Source organism: Xiphophorus couchianus, chromosome 4 (assembly GCF_001444195.1).
Source record: "Xiphophorus couchianus chromosome 4, X_couchianus-1.0, whole genome shotgun sequence".
Classification (NCBI taxonomy): Eukaryota; Metazoa; Chordata; class Actinopteri; order Cyprinodontiformes; family Poeciliidae; genus Xiphophorus; species Xiphophorus couchianus.
In genome coordinates this window covers 27,067,392-27,083,975 of record NC_040231.1, presented here as the reverse complement: position 1 = coordinate 27,083,975, position 16,584 = coordinate 27,067,392, and the positions used below count along the sequence as shown (strand labels likewise).

The 16,584-nt window shown below is 39.4% G+C and overlaps 1 long non-coding RNA gene across 1 annotated transcript in view; it reads left to right on the top strand.

Moving 5' to 3' along the window:
- Positions 1–6,109: 6,109 nt before the first annotated feature.
- The window catches only part of LOC114143336 (uncharacterized), a 21,553-nt gene continuing 11,078 nt past the window's right edge, over positions 6,110–16,584 (top strand). Inside the window, exons 1-2 of the long non-coding RNA XR_003595221.1 lie at positions 6,110–6,123; positions 8,899–8,910. This is a non-coding gene — a long non-coding RNA (uncharacterized LOC114143336). The remainder of the gene's footprint in view (positions 6,124–8,898; positions 8,911–16,584) is intronic.

The window sequence follows — 16,584 nt, the reverse complement described above, 5'->3', positions numbered from 1 at the left end:
TTTTGTTTACGCCACTTAAAATAAAAGTGCAGAGACTTTTATTTTGACAACTCGAAGTGTCTGCTCCTTCAAAAGTCCACATTGTCATTTCTAAAGGGATTATGATCTAAACCCTGGTTGGTTTAGTTCTCTGGAGAACTTTAATGTGTTGCTTCTCGTGCTGCATTCAATTTACCTGGGAAGTGGGAACTCTGAGCTGGGTTTGAAGTCAGACCCAAAGTAGCAGCGCTCTGGTTGAGAAGTCGGAATTTCAACATGGGCACAAACATTGCTTGCAATAGGTCTTGTAAATGTTATTTGCTTTAATTTCCATAAGCAAACATCACTTTTAGTTTTTCAGGTTAGAGTTACAGGCGTTACATGTAACATTGGTTTTAGACACACTTTTGCATGTGTGTCTTGTAAAATAAACATGTTTTCACTCCAACTTCCAACTCCAGTTGATGTGAGCAACGGCCATATTGAAACACGAAGTCCGCCTCAAGTCATAACTGAGGATAGTCAAAATTGCTCCTATGTTTCCCTGTGGGAAATCCAACTTCGGAGGGCATTTCTGTTAATCTTCCTGGATTTTCCCCGTTCCGAGTAAAACTGGAATGCACCATTAAGCCCCTCCCATGTTTCCTCCACTTTATGGTCTGGGTCATTTTCATGCTGTAAGAAATGTCCCTAATTGATCTTCTTCATAGTGTGAGATCTTGCATGGAGCTCTAAAGTTTTATTTTATTGCAAAATAAAACTCACTTTTATTTTTGCATCTCTTTTGTTTTAAAGTTGTTGGACCAGCAGCGTCCTCTTTTTCACCAAACTTCTTGCTAATGAATGGGGGAAATCCACAAGACATCGTTTGACTGCTCTTTGGTCTTGCCCATGACGGTGGAGAGGGTTCAATGGAGGTGGCGGATTGTATGGAGTATTTGATGTAGTTTTAACACAGTACGAGTCCAAACCATTAATTTCTTGGTAAGGAGATAAACTGACAAATTCAGCAGAAGATCAAATAATTATTTACCCCACTGCATTTAAGTGAATTATTTTAAACAGAGAGAGAAAGATCTCAAAAATCTTTCCCCCTCGTCACACAATTGAAGGAGTCACAAGGAGAGAAAAAAAGCAAAGGTTTGTCTATCATGTGTAAGCAAAACGCCACTCATTCTGTACCCTAAATCTGTATAAACATTGGCGTTTTTTCATGTTCTGGTAATTTCAAATGTCAGGAGGATTATTGCTTCCAGGAGGGAAATGTCTCTAGATGCATGTGTCAAGGCGCTTCCTCCTCTCTTTGATGTCAACAAACGACTCTGAGCGTAGAGTCAGAAAAACAACACCATTTACCTTCGGTCTCATAAACCATCTCATTGTGATCGCTCCTTGGTCTGCCGCGGAGCCTGAAACGTATGAGTGACAGGCAGCAAAACAGATACACAGGCACTTCGGAAGTAGAGCTCCACAAAAGTGACATTTCAATTTTTGTCCTTCGATGTGCCTGCTAGCGGCGACACTCGATGTAGAAGCGGAGCTAAATAGCAATTGGGTGGATGAGGGGCTTTGGTGCGGGGGGGCGTGGGGGAACAAGCGCTAAAGGTTTTGTCTCTTCATTCAGTGGCCCAGCGGGGAATTGAACTCGGTAGAGCAGCATTTTATTCACAGGGCCAGCGCCAATAGCCATTCCTGATCAATATGTTAGAGGGAGGTTGCAGTGAGGGGTCTCTTTGCTGAGCGTGCAAGCCACTCTCCTGGGATCTGTGAACAAAAACTCACAGTCAGATCTATTTACTTACACTGAGCAGGACAAAAATTAGAATTGTAGCCCTAAAGAACTGACATTTCAAAAAGTGTGGGTCCAGGAGTGGGAGCTGGTGGCTGAAGAAAAGAGTGTACTCGCTCAATGATTTCTCTTTACTTTATTTCTTTTTTTCCTCTATTTTTTTTATTTGCTTTCCCCACACACCAATGTCCTACCCTGGGAAACAGCTTTGTGAGTGCGGTCCTCATACCCTTGTGTTTTCAGAATTGAAAAGAAAAGTGAAATGTTGAAATCTTTAACGGGAAAATCCTTGCTGACTCCGGTGAGGCCGACCTTTCTGCCTCTGGTCACCCAGTGGGTACTTAGCCTTTCATAGGAGGCAGGGATTATGGAGCCTTCTTTTTCTGCTATATACGGTGCCTTGCGCAAGAATTTATACCGCTTGAGTCTTTTCACCTTTTATTCACCATAGTACCAAAGTTCAGTTCATTTTATTGGGGTGCTATTTGACCTGCCAACCTAATGCAGTGCTATAATTAGGCAGCAAGAAGAACATCCATGGTTTTGAATTATTTCTTTACACATTAACATTTGAAAAGATTGGTGCATGTTTGTATTCAGCCAACTTTACCCTGATGCTCCATTTAAAATCCAGTCACTTGCCTTGCTGTATGTAATCTCATTCAAGTATACGTCCTAGAAAGACCTCAGAGGTTTGTCAGAGAACGTTAACAAACAAACAGCATTAAGGGGAAGAAAAACACACCAGAGAGATCAAGATATACAGGCTGTCAAGTTTTAAAAAACATATCGCCATTGGACATCTCAGAAAGCACTGTTCAATATGTCACAAAGAAAACTGCAAACTGCCAAGACATGGCTGTACACCTAATGTGGCAACGCTGGGCAAAAAGAGCAATTCATGTCAAAAGCATCCAAAGAGTCGTTAAATCTAGTATTTTTCAGACAATATGAACGCCATGGTGAAACGAAAGCCTTAAGAAGTCCCGCATGAATTATGCCATGAGCCATGTGGAAGGACGAGTTCTGGTCGGAAGAGACTGTTTGGGACTAATGGAAAAAGAACCGTTTTGCACATCCTTTGGAACAAACAATGCTCACGATTGGTTGCAATGTCATGTTGTTGCAATGTTTTTCTTTAGAAGGGATGACAAAGCGCAATGCTGAGAGGTGTAGATGTAAGGCAGGTGTCCAGTATACAGAGGTTACAACCATGGCTTAGCCAGAATATGACATAGTACCAGAGTTGCAGTGGACCAGTTAGAATGGCCCAGTCAAAGCCATGACCTAAATTCAATCATGTATCTGCAGCAAGGCATACAAATTTACTGTATATTCACAGATCCTATCCATCCAGTCCAACACTATTTTGACATAAAGAAGGGTCGTAAATGTCAATTTCTGGATGTAGAAAGCTGGTTGAGATAAAAGACTTGCCTCTGTGTCTCTACTAATTGGAAGTACTACAAAGTACTGAATGAATGTAGAGGGCTTGAACACAGAAGCATGACGCTTTTATTTGCATTTTTAAAACAACTGATCATTTTTCTTCCTATTCACAATTAGGCTTTAATTCCTGTTTACCTGTTGCAAAAAAAGTTAAATACACTGACGTTTGTGAAAAAAGTGAAAAAGTATGAATGCTTTTTTTTTTTTTGTTGTAAATCACAAGATACATTTTCTGAATCGCCGAAATTGACAGGAAATTCCTCAAACGGCGAAAAAAAAACAACAACTTGAAGAAACAAGTCAGGTTGATTTTTATCTGAGGCCAGCGGCTCTTGTTCTTCACTTTGTGATGTGTAAGGTGTTCAATAAGTACAAATGACCGCCGCAACGCCGAAGATTATTAGGGGCTGCGGAGATTTCCATCCAAAACAGACCACCTCTGTTTTTGTTTGTGTACTCCCGCGTAACAGTTATTGCATAGAGCACAGCTTAAGGGAATTACAGCTCTGCTGTTTAGGCAGCATTAAGCCTCAAGAGCCCAATACAAGGAGAGCGGACAGTGCACTTTTGAGGCAGGCAGCTTGGTAGACACCGCACAAGCAATAATTAACTCGAGGTTGATGTGGTATACATGAATAAGGCAGAAGTGATTTCTTCCCCTGGTTTTTCACATGTTTTCTTTAGTCTTACAAAACAGAGTCGACTCCGACAACGTCAGGTGCCTGTGAAGAAAAGCACAGAGGAGAGATCAATGACTCGCTCCCTGAAGCATAGGCTGCCATTTCCCTGCTGGATAGACCAACAGGCCATCATGGCCATTAGCATAAACAAACAAAAATATGCCTCTGCAAAAGCAGAGCATCAATTACAGTAAAACAAAGCTCATCTTGTGATGGCAATGCACCTGCCCGATAGGAGGTAGTTATTTCCTTCTCGTGCACCCGGAGAATTTATTAGTCGTATCTGCAGTGAAATCATCTCCTCAAACACAGAGCCGTTTGGCACCGACACGGAATACATTATCATTGGGGGCAGATTTGAGATATTTGGACAAAATATTAGCAATGTCTCTTTTGCCAACAAGCTCATTATTCATCCCTAATAGGGCAGAGATGTATCCTCAGTTCTCTGTAGCACAGGGACAGGAGGCATCCACAGGTTACGAAAACCAGAGCGGGCCGATGCCAAAATGATCCGTTAAGCGGAAAGATCCTGCCCCTCCACCACCAATAACGCTGAGCACCAAGCAGTTGTTTTGTATTTTGTGAATGTGCGTTGTGCCAATATGTCATTGCTGCCATTGCATCTTGTGCATGGAGAAAAGTGGCGTTTTTCAGACTCGTATTTAATGCCATATTTTCCTGTCACGGCAATTAATGGAGATCAATACAACCAGACGGAGCACATCCCCCCCAGGAAATTGTTTGGCTACACAAGTCCATAGGAGGGGATTACACAAAACAACTCTTTCAGAAGGTGGCGAAATGAGTCATGCCATCTGTGTTTTGACATCAGCACTGGGCATGTATTGGTTCTCATCGCTGATCAATTCTCTAATCACAGCCTCAGGGTATGGGGGGCTTCAATCACTGACTTTTTTTATATATTGGATGTATTGCTGAATGTCTAGGGCATACGGACGGGTGTCATGCAAATATGCGCCTAGATGTGTTCTTTACTGCCTCTCATATGCATCCTTGACGTTCTGGCCTTTTTGAAAGCGAGTTGAGGGAAATGGATGGACACATCTTTACATTCTGTGCCGACTGCGAAAGGTTCATGAAGTGAGGAGTGAGGAGGTCAACACCGTCTCATTGATTACTATAGATCGGCTAACAGCTGGAGTAGCCAAATTTGATTTGTTGCAGCTATGTGACATTTATATCCTCCTTATCTTTGAGTGCACACACACTTTTATGTTCAGCCCACACCCCACAATACCTATAACCGGCAGATAAATAATGCACCGCCTCAGCTTCTGTTCAAACTCGTGCAAAGTCAAACTGTGAGCAAAGTGCTGAACCTTTAGGTCTACAAAACAGTTGACACAGGGTTGCACGGCACATGTTGTGCCCGATAAAGACAACACTCCTGCTTTTATGCACACACAATCAGCAGTTGCAATCAGCCACAAGCGCAGTACAATATAGTGGTCCAGCAGAGCAAATAGCCACCCTCAGAACTGTGGGATGGCCGGACAAGGCCAGATCAACCATCAGTCACCATCTGATTGGGTCTGCGGAGTGATTAATGATGAGCCATGCAACCACCGCAGACAAGATTAGACCTTCACAGGTGATGAAGGGCATGGACTGTGGATATGTGTGAGAGGGGGGTAAGGGGTGGCTCTTGGGACAAAGAAAAAAAACAATGCCATCAGATGACCTGCTTCACTGTAAAAGAAAACTTTTACAATAAAGTATGATATTCTAAGAGAAACAAGCATCATGAGGCACAAAACAGACAATGTTTGGTGACAGATGAAAAGTTCCTACAAGGTCTTAAAGCATAAAGCCATCAAAGCCAGGCGTACAAAGACAAAGAGTGATTGATGACGTTGGAAAAGCTGAAATCAGTTCCATTAAAGCTCTGTTTTTGATATAATAAACTACTAGAATCAACCAGCAAAATTGGTGCAACAATTTGCATTTTAAGGAATGTTTCTGATTAGACAAAGATCTAAATTACAAATTAGCTTAATTACAAATTTTACTAAAAAATGTCAAAATAGTCTAAATAAGATATTTGGTTTTGTTTAATTACTACAATAAATAAATTAATACAATTCTAGCTTTATTTTGACTCTAACTATGGACACATCAGGCTATTTATTATTGACTAAACGTCAGAAATTGTCAACAACATAAATACAGCATGCTTTGAAATCCACAAGCTCACAGTTCCAGGTTGCGCTTAGGTTGTAATGTTATTAAAATAGGAATATATTAAAAGTTTGCAACAGCCTTTTGAACATTTTCTACCAATATGAAGCGCTTTCCTGACAACCACTGAGCAACTGTCTCAGGGTTGGGAACATCAGCATTTATGTCTTTAACACTGTTGCTAAACTAGTTAAAGCTGGATGCAAATTTCTTGCTCCAACACAGAAGCTTTCTCAGCCATGTGTGTTGTGGCAGCTTTTAACTTCTAAGAAGCTCACATAGTTAAGCCCTAAAATATTCATACCATATACATTTATAGTCATAGCATATTCATACTTTTAAAAAATTACTACAACTCAACCAAGAAAGCTTGTGTCTGATTAAAAAAAAGAAACATGTTCCAAAGCATAGTAAACAGATGAGTATTAATTCCAATCTGTTTTGTTAAAAAAAAAAAAAGTCAAGATGTGGCAGAGAGGTCTGCCGTCGTCGTTGAAGCAATTTCTGATGGCTAGTTAAAAAATAAGTAAACAAATAAAACAAGTGTGGATGAAGTGCTATAAGACCTCAAACTGTACTACAGCAGAGAAAACTAATGTGTTTCATGACGTGCTCGGCTGAGCGGAGAATATATCAAGAGACAATTGTATTGGTTCGGGAAAAGACAGAAATTACAGGAAGCATCACTAAGACACTTCAAGAAGCTGGAGGGCAGAATTATCAGAGGACAACTGCAACGACGCAAAGTTCCTAATGTGTCGAGAAGAAAAGATAATTTAAGGAAGCTACTGTTAAGTGGAACTACATATGAAAGGCGGTCAGTCGAATACAAATGCTGCTAAGTGCACCTTTCCGCGAGTGTGTCTAATTCTGACAAAAAGGAGAAAATAAAGAAGAAAACTCAAAAGAAAAGCATCAGCAGTCATTTCCAGTGCGTTCCAGTTTGGCAGCTTGTCAGCGTTTCCATGCTCCTTTACAGGTGAAGGCCAAGGAGGCAGGGAATTGCTGACAATCTAGTATGTCCAACAACTAAGAGTTAAACGATGACGAGACAGGTGCTGTGTATACGTTCAGTCCCCAAGCGGCCCTTATTTTACCCTACAAAGGGGTTTCCCCCATCAGTCATATTTACTGCTTTTACCACAGTGTACACCCTATACTTTCCCACACCTTCCCTTCCCCCCTATATTCATTTCTGGCCATGCATGCTCCTGACTGGAAATAGCAAATAGCCCCCGCTGGAAGGTGGAAAGGACAGGTAAGAGTCATTCCTCTGTCAGTACTCTGTGAAGCAGAAGAGAAAGAAATGACTTGATGCTCAGCTATGCTAAAAAATGTAAATGACGGATTATGCCGGTGATTGTTTCCAGTTTTCTGTTTGCAAAAACGAGAGGGAAAAGGAAAAAAAAAAGTCTCACTGAGGCTCTAATTACAATCATTTTCGCTGTACTTACCTTGCTCCAATTATTTGAGCTTCTCTAGTGTGTTTACAGGGACCTCTTTGCTCCAGCTGTAAAATGGGTCACCAGATGTACAATATAGTGGGGGGCCTCAATGTGGTGCTTAAGCCGCTGCGCGTTTCCAATACATTATAGCAGTGATCCGTCTCAAATGACTGCAATTATTCAAATGTCAGGCTTAGCTTAGCGAACTCACGGTGGCTTGCTGACAGCGTACCTTAGAGGTGTGTCAAAAGATTAATGGCAGTGGGATTTCTGTGATGGGGGCATATTGTACATTAGAACACTAATTCTGGGATATGTAGCTAGTGGATACTATGAAACTTTAAAAAGTCATTTGTATGCATTGCTTTGTTTCCTTTTTGGGGTAGCTGAATATGAGTAATCGTCATACGAATGAATTATTTTTTAGTCAATGTGTCCTACATGAGTGCGGCTAGGTGGTGTTAAAAACTTAGCCTAAGAGTAGTTTTGTTCAGTATGAGCAAGTTGTTTATTATGAAATCAAAGGAACTTGATAAAGAACAGCAATATCTTTTTTGTGTCTACAGTTCATTGAGGTTGCAAGAAAGCAAAAGAGAGTGAGACCTTTGCAGATAACAGGAAGGCTAAATAGTCTGAAGCAGTTACGCTCTATTTAAGTCTTTTAGAAGTCTCACATGGACAATTTAAAATGTCAGCTGTGTTGTCATTTTGTTTTAAAATAGTTTAACCCTCTCACTCATGCAGTCACTTCCCACAATGTGATCGCTTTGTCTGATTGTGCTGCAGCCATGAACAACAGTCCCCATGTTCGGTAAATCCCAAGCTTCCCAAGTAGGTATATGACCATTGAAACAGACAAAACAACACATTAAAGCAAACCTGCTAATGAGTTGCTTTAAAAATGCAGCTCACTGTGTACTATTAGATACGAAAATCAACCACTACTCAACCACTATGCAATCCTACAGCAACAAATGAGGAGGAAACCGATGCTAAATTTATGACAGCAGGTAAGTATTCGAGAGTCAAGGTTGAGGTTTCCTTATCAGTTACCCAAGGAAGAATGGGTTGAACAAAACTGCTGCAAGACGGCACACAAATATAACCAAACAAGCAACATTGCAACAATACATATCTAGGAAAAAGTTGACAGTAAAAATACCATTAATTACCTTTGTCTTTTGAATTGGAGTATCTGTTATCTTGTTCACTATCTTCAAGAGATCTGGACCTTTGCTTTAACCTTCATGTTACCAAGCCAACAGGTGATCACCCAATAACTGTCAAATTCAAGTAAAATTTGTCCATGTTGATTTAATGCATTGTATAAAATCTTTGTTTTAAGTGGTACGAGCAATTTGTGATTGTCCAACAACGTGTTATACACAAACAACAAATCTCATCATTTATACTCTCCAGGGAAGGGGAGATGGAGTCGACAAATTTGTTTGAATCAGCCTGGATAGAATTGCCCTGAAAGTGCGGGTTAGAGGAAGAGGAAATGCTACAGATTTGATTCTGTTCATTTCCTATAAGCAATTTCACAAACAAATGGAGGATATATTTTTAAACTACATTTTATCCCACGTCAGTTCTTGATTACAGGTGACATTTACTCATTTTAAAGCCTTCAAACCACGAATCACCATTGATTGTTATTCCAGTTTTGTATGCCAAATGGTTGAGTTATAAATTTCTCAGGGAATTAGGCAAATCAGCAAATCTTATTTTATGAGGATGTTCTCACACCTAATGGTGTAGTAGACTCAGTTGAACTGGGGGCTAATATTATAATATTTGTTATATTTTCAGCTGGGGCGGTTCGCTTTAACGCACTAACCAAACACTTCAAAAAACTGCTCCAAGAACCACCTATGGAAACAACACAAAATCCTCTAAAGAAGATATTGTCGCAATGTAAATAAAAACGGAGTAGCATTTCAGTGGTTGCAGGATTTCTCTTTTGTCCCGCTAGTATTAGACTTGTGCGTTTGTTTTGGTTCTATTTACCCAGAATGCCCTGCACTATAGTTCGCTTCTTGCTTTTGGAGCGCTCTCCGGTCTGCTTGGCATCCAGACATGCATTCAAGCCACAATAGAGTTCACTTGAACAAAACCAAGACATAAGGTTTTAGGTCAGCGTTAGTCTTTTTGGTCCGCATTGAGGTTCAATTACATATTCACACCTCCCCAAACGAACCAGACTTTCTAGGCAAACAAAGTACAGTTTGACTAAAGCGGACTAAAAAGGGCTGGTGTGAATTCATCCTAAAATGTAGATTTTTAAACCTGAGAGATTAACAAGAGAGAATAAAATTGTGGAAACCAAACACTACATGTCCTATTTACACGATTCAAATGATCATGGTGGCCTGTGTAATAAAAGTTTATTAAAAGTGATGAATACAGAAAATGAGAACTAAGAACATACCTCTTTACAATGTGGCCAGTATTGCTGATTCAATGCTCTTTAGTATGACCACCACACCGTCTGCTCTGTTCACTGAAGCCATTTATAATGCAGAATATATGGCAAAGTCGATTTGTTCTTCACAAGACAACAGAAAAAAATGCTACATTTTAATTCGAGTGACATTTTAATGGTTCTCCCCAAATTTTCTGTAAGAAAAACTTAGAAAGGGCCATTGTTCCTTTGTATTAAACAAAGGCTAGTTTCAATTTAGAAAATAGTCAAAACAAATCTGTTCTTGGTTCTTATAAAAATGTCTTCATATTTGGTCTAATGTACAGAACATGCGCCGTAAACCTAGAAAGCAGTAAAACTGGAATCTGTTTTTATTTGTTGTTTTGCTGGCCTGTAGTTTTGTAATCTGGCAGGACTTTCAGGCCCCCCTGGTGTCAGGACTGAACTTAATGAGCATGTAAAGTGTAAATCCTGCAACTGGCAGACTGATCTCCGCTGTCGCCACAAAGAGATTTACCATCTTCCACCAAGCTGCAAGAAGCCAAATGTTTTGTTACTCAGGAGGGAAAAAACTCAAGATTTTATAGTGATTCTTTCAATTCACGGTCCTAGCTTTTGTGTAATTTGGAAAATGGAATTGTTCTATGAAAGACAAAAATATAGCCTGACTTTAATGGAAATTCTATGGTGGGAAAATTCATGCTGCGTAAAGTGTTTTACACTTTAAAATTTAATGCAAAGTCAAAACTTCAGTTATATGCACATGCTGCTGGACTGCTGCTTACGTTCTGGAATCAAAAGTAAATGGACAGAGATGTGGGAGGCAGCGTGTTTTCCTTTCAAAGCAACACTTGGTCCAAAAGGACTCAGCTACCCGAAACATTACAAAATAGTAGCTCAGTGATCCCGAAAGGATCTGAGGGCATAAGAGTTTCAAGTACTATTTTCCTGTTTAGCAGTTATAAACTAAGCACTGAAAATTAAGTAGCTAAACATCATTTTGGAAATCAGTTGTATGGTTGAACAGTTAATAGCACAGTTTCTTTGCCGGAAAAAAAAAACCTTAGGTTCAATTCCCCACTTAAAGAACATCGAGACATGTTCTTTATTTATTTATTTAGTTATTTTGATTAGTTTTCACAAAGGACTTTGGTTTTCTCCCATGTTCCAAAAACATGCATGTCAGGTTAAATGGTCTCTAAATTTCCCTTAGGAGTGATTGTTAAGTGTTTGCCTGCTGTGATAGAAAGGTGACTCTGCGTGTAAACACGATGGATTATGGTTTCAGCGGAACCCAAACAGTTATTTTTCTTTTTTAAAAATGTTTAAGTGGCACTGTTGCCCCTTCAATGGCTTTGGTAGTAACCGATGAAAGACTGCCTGCGAGGACACATATTAGAATATATATATATATATATATATATAAAAAAAAAGACTAAACAACTTTATGTAGCTTTCTTGCTCTCTAAATGTCTAAATACATTCAATAATAACTGAACTGGATATTTTTTAGTTATTCCATCAACAAACACAAACAGTGTCTGCTCTTATCAATGTACCAGTAGAGTACTAACATGGTAAAAATGTGTTTATTCTTCAAATCTGAAGATGGCTTCAGATTTGAAGCCATATTTAAATTTTTAAAAACAAAAAAAACCATAACTGATGCTAATTGCTATGAATACAGAGATCATCCCTATGATCTGTGTGTAGACCAATGAAAAAAGCATGAAATCCGATTCTCAAAATGGTATTCACTGTTAAATGTAGAATATTATACATTATCTACTGTATTCCTCATCTGGATTTTCCCTAAAAATCTGCATGTTTTTACTGTTTGCACCAAAATTCTTAGAAAAAAAGATAGACCGTATGAGCTGTTGATGCTTCCTGTTTCATATATGCTTTACTTTAGACATACAGGACATGTTAATAAAAAGGGCTAAAGAACTTTATTTTTCTTTTAAATATAGCTTTCTTTAAATTCCCATTAAACATAATTTCAAGCAAAGAGGGTGTTTTGAATATGTTTACTTTGTGAGCCATACACAGAGAAAAGCTGACAAAGAAAATGGGATGTAGCTTCATTTGAAGATAAAAACGAGAGCTACATGGACACAAAATGGGAAGTCCCGTATCTCTCTGGCTGAGAGAAGGTCACTCTTGACTTCGATGCGCGTTATCTGCATAATTATGTTTTCTGACAGCACAAAGAACTTAGGAAATGACTGATTAAAGACATTCCCAGTAGCAGCAATGGCTCTTCATTCTAATCAATTCCTTGTTATCAATAATAACAAATGGGTAGAGACAGGATGAAAATGAGGCTCTTGTACAGATGCATTCTGATAAACATGGGATCACTTTGTCTTCCCCCATTGACTGGAGGCACTGACAAAACAACAGCAGCAGAGCACAGTTCAGACTATTTTTACCCCTGCACGTCGACAGCCAAATCCATCAAATGTGAAACTGCTTCCTAAGCATTTGAATTGCAAGGACAAGGGTTAGCCTGAGCTCACCCAGTTTAGGCAGTTTATCTACAAATGCACCGACAGTCCAAAAACATTTGCTCCACTATATATTTTTTTCATGCACCTGAAATTGCCCCTCCTCCAAAAAAAAAAAAAAAGAGCCTCGGCACAGAGCACCAAAATGCTCCGTGTGTAACAGATAAATTTAATGTCAGCATTACAAGTCCGACAATGTAGTGGAGAGGTTATTATTTATGCCTTCAGAAAGAAAGGAAAAAAAAGGAATCCCACAATGTGAGCTTACAATGTGGGCAGTGTAGATATTTTTGGAAAATGGATGACTGAACATGGTTTTAAGCTTCTTTTTTTATTTTTATTTTTTTTAAAGCAGACTTATAATTACTGCATTTTCATGACACTCAATTTACTCTGCTGATATTGTTACACCACATCATGTCTGTCACAGCTATTGGTCTATTCGTACCGCAATTAAAATACAATGCTCCAGGCGCTGTTGAAGAAACTGGCAAAAAAGAAGAAAAAAAAAAAGAAGAAACTTGAGTGTGGCTGCTGCTTAGGTTTCACTAACTTTTAATGAGGGGCAGACAACTCATACTCGGTGGGATAGATGCATTAATGTTGATCCTCTGTTCGCACATGGACTGCTGTGCCTCAGCGTTGCCATGGCTGTTCTGTTGCAAATCTTGACACACTGAATAAGATGTTCAGTAATTAATTAATTTCACAGGTGCTGCTGAAAATACAAAGAGCACCATATGTAACATAGTTCCCTGCGTGTTTAATTATGCAGGAAAAGTTATGACAAAATATGGAGAACGAGCGCATCCTAGTCAACAGCAAAGAGGAGAAGAACAGATCGCACTGCTGCTGACTAGAGAAAGACAAGTTGTCAGGGTTTGTTGCACTGGATTGAGTTCAGAGGTGGGCAAGAGCTGATGTTCAGATATAAGACAAGGTTGAGTGCCTTGCGAAAGTATTCACACACCCTACCGCCATAAATCTTAACGTTCTTTTTAGATTAATAAAGATTTTAAGATTAATAAAGAGTAATGAATAATAGCAAAAGAGGACAGAAATTGATGCATGCCTTGTTAATATATGTAGTTCGTCTTTACTAGCTATTTGAAATTTCTGTAAAACCCCTTAATGTTGCAGTATGTAACTTTTATAAGAAAATCTGTCTTGCACACTTGTTAAAAATGTTACTTTGTCGTCACAGTATAAGACACATAATCTAGAAAAGAAAACTGAGCTCCTCTGCCTCCTCCCACTGCTAAAGGCAGACATAAACAACCCAGACAGAAACAACCAATCAGAGCCAGGAGGCAGGTCGTAGCGCTGTCTATCAGGTTTGTGTACATGCCGTTCACATCCACATACACGTTCACAACAGCAGGGCCTGGCACGAATGCACAGTTAGCAACTAACAGTTTTCTTGTAATGGTAAGCTGTTTCACTGCTATTAGCATGATGAGTAGCACATACACAAGGTTGATTGACAGCACTAAGACCCTCCTCCTGACTGACTGGTTGTTTTGGGCAAGGAGTGGTGCATTTCTTCAGATCGCTATGTATAGTAGCTCCTGGAGGAGGTGGAGGACCTAATTTTTTTAAATCACAGATTCTCTCCCTCATACCATACTGTCACTGTGTCACAACACAGTGACAGCTTTAACAAACAAGTAAAAAATATGTATATTTTATTTACAGAAGTTGCATAGTGCAGCTTTAAGATCAGGCCGATTGAAAGGAGACTGTTAATTACAATTTCTGAGTCTTTACACAAATTCTCAATTGGTCATAGATCTGGACCTTTCCAGGACCATTGTGTGCCGTTCTTATATACGACTTTGGTCGTATATTGGGTGTAAGTTTAGGGTCAATGCCCTTACACAAACTGTTGGAAGTTTGGAGAAATGACAATGTTTTTGTTAATTTATTGCTATTTCATTGAATTTCTTTTTTTTTATCTTCCCTATTATATTGCCAAGTAAATTCATATTTTGATCTATCATGCTTTACACACTGAGAATCAGTGCAACAGTGTCCCTATATTGAGGCCCAGATCTGCCAGAATCTCATCGTACAGTCACCAGTAAAATTTTATCCACACAAAAAAAAAACTTAAAAAAAACAACTGCTGATTCCTATCCCCTGGACTGACTAATATGTACATTTCATTTCAAAATCTCCCATTAACAGAACTGACTTTGGATAATGAAGTCTTGATCTATGACATTTTGTATGGTAATGATCAGAAACGTGTCATTTTCCAGCAACAATGTCCTAAAAAAAAATCTAACGTCCAACGTAAATTCATTTCAAAAGACGCAGAAGCACCAGATGCAGAAGTGCCTACTCTGAGCATGACGGCGCATTTACAGCGATTATTGTGAACGTGTTTTACTTTTCTCGCAATGGCCATGTCACTGAGTGATCTATAACTGCTTACAAAAGCAATAAGAGTTTGAATAGCCAAGTGGAAAAAAGTGTACGCTGACGAAGAAAATCAACTCACCCCAGTCCAACTTCTTTTTAAAAATACAAATAGTCTAAAAAAAATTACTATAGATTTCCAATTTGCTGTTCATGCATTTGGAAGAACAGTTGTGCAGCCATAAATCCCTCGCCTTCTAAACTTTCATTTAGCTTTTGCCTTCCATTTTATGGCAGCAGCTGCTCCTCGTGTTCTTCAGTCATTCAGTCACACCATGAAAAAAAAAGTGCGACTTGAGAAAAGGAGATCCTTTTCTCAGACCATTACCACCCATTTCCCAAAGGTGCAAACCCCATCACACAGTGTTTTTAGAGACTTTGAGAAAGAGGCTTGGCAGAGTAGAAGAATACATTTCTGCTTAATTAATTCCTTTCCTTACTTTAGGTATTAAAAGGCAATGGTCTGTTTAACAACTTTCAGCGACACTAAACGGGCAATTAGTCACAGCCTAATCATTTTTCATACATTTTATGTGTATGCCTAGGGTGGTGTGTGCTCCCGGGAGGGTCATCCCACTAGCCATCTTACTACCACACCTCCTTTTTAACAGCTTCCCACTTCTACAAAGGATTAAGTCATTTAATTTCCTTTGTTCCCAGCTAGCCTGCTGTTATCCATGCTAGATTCAGTTCTAAAATAAAACCCAATCTTAGAAAGCACTATGCCTAGTTTGCCTACCATTAGAATTCACCATGTTTGTTAGACAGTTATAACAGCAAGCAGAATGCCTTCGCAGCTTCTTTGCGAGACAGACTGATACGCCGATGCTTTGCCTCTCTTTGACATATTGGAGTATGTGGAGTGCTTTCACAAAAGCTTAGCAAAGTAACTGTTGTGTTTCTCTGCACCGACTCAGATCTATGACAGTGTTTGTGTGATGTGTTCTTGGCAAAGTAACTACCCCCGAATTTGAAATCCAAACATTGAATGATGAGCCCATTTGAGGGAAAGGCTGTCCACCTTCTACTGTGCAGGCATTTGATTTTTGTTTTGATAATCTGCTGTTGCTCTCTGTTCTCTCTAACATGTTACTTTTCCAGCATCCAGGAAACCTGAGTTCCACAGTGCAAGCGCAGCTGCTGTCGGCACATCCAAGTTTGTGTTGGATTTCTGCTCGGCGATGACAGGGGGGCCAACTCAAGCTTGGGTGAAATCACGCAAATAGAACGTCTCGCGCAAGTATTTATATCTGTTGAACATTTAAACATTTTGCCAAGCCACAGCCTCACAGTCAACTGTATTTTATTGGATCTTTAGTCATCGATTAACACAAAATACAACATAATCATGAAGAAGAGGCAAGGGTTGAGGGAAAAGTACAGGAGTAACCGATAAGATCAATGATCTGTTACATTAGCGTGTGTGTCAGCAACACAGAAGTCACTGCACTGAAACCATGTCACAGCGATTACCAAAGGTGTGAAAGCCGGCAGCTTGGCGATTCAATTTGCAACGCAAGAGTCAAAATTAGCTGCAACTTCAAAAAAAAAGAAAAAAGAAATGTCCAACAAGGCAAGGCCAAAGTAACATTCACTGAACAAAAAGGTGATTTGTTTTTATTATTATTGTGGGTCACATAAAACCATAGACTATAAAGGGGATTTAAAACATGATATGCAAGTA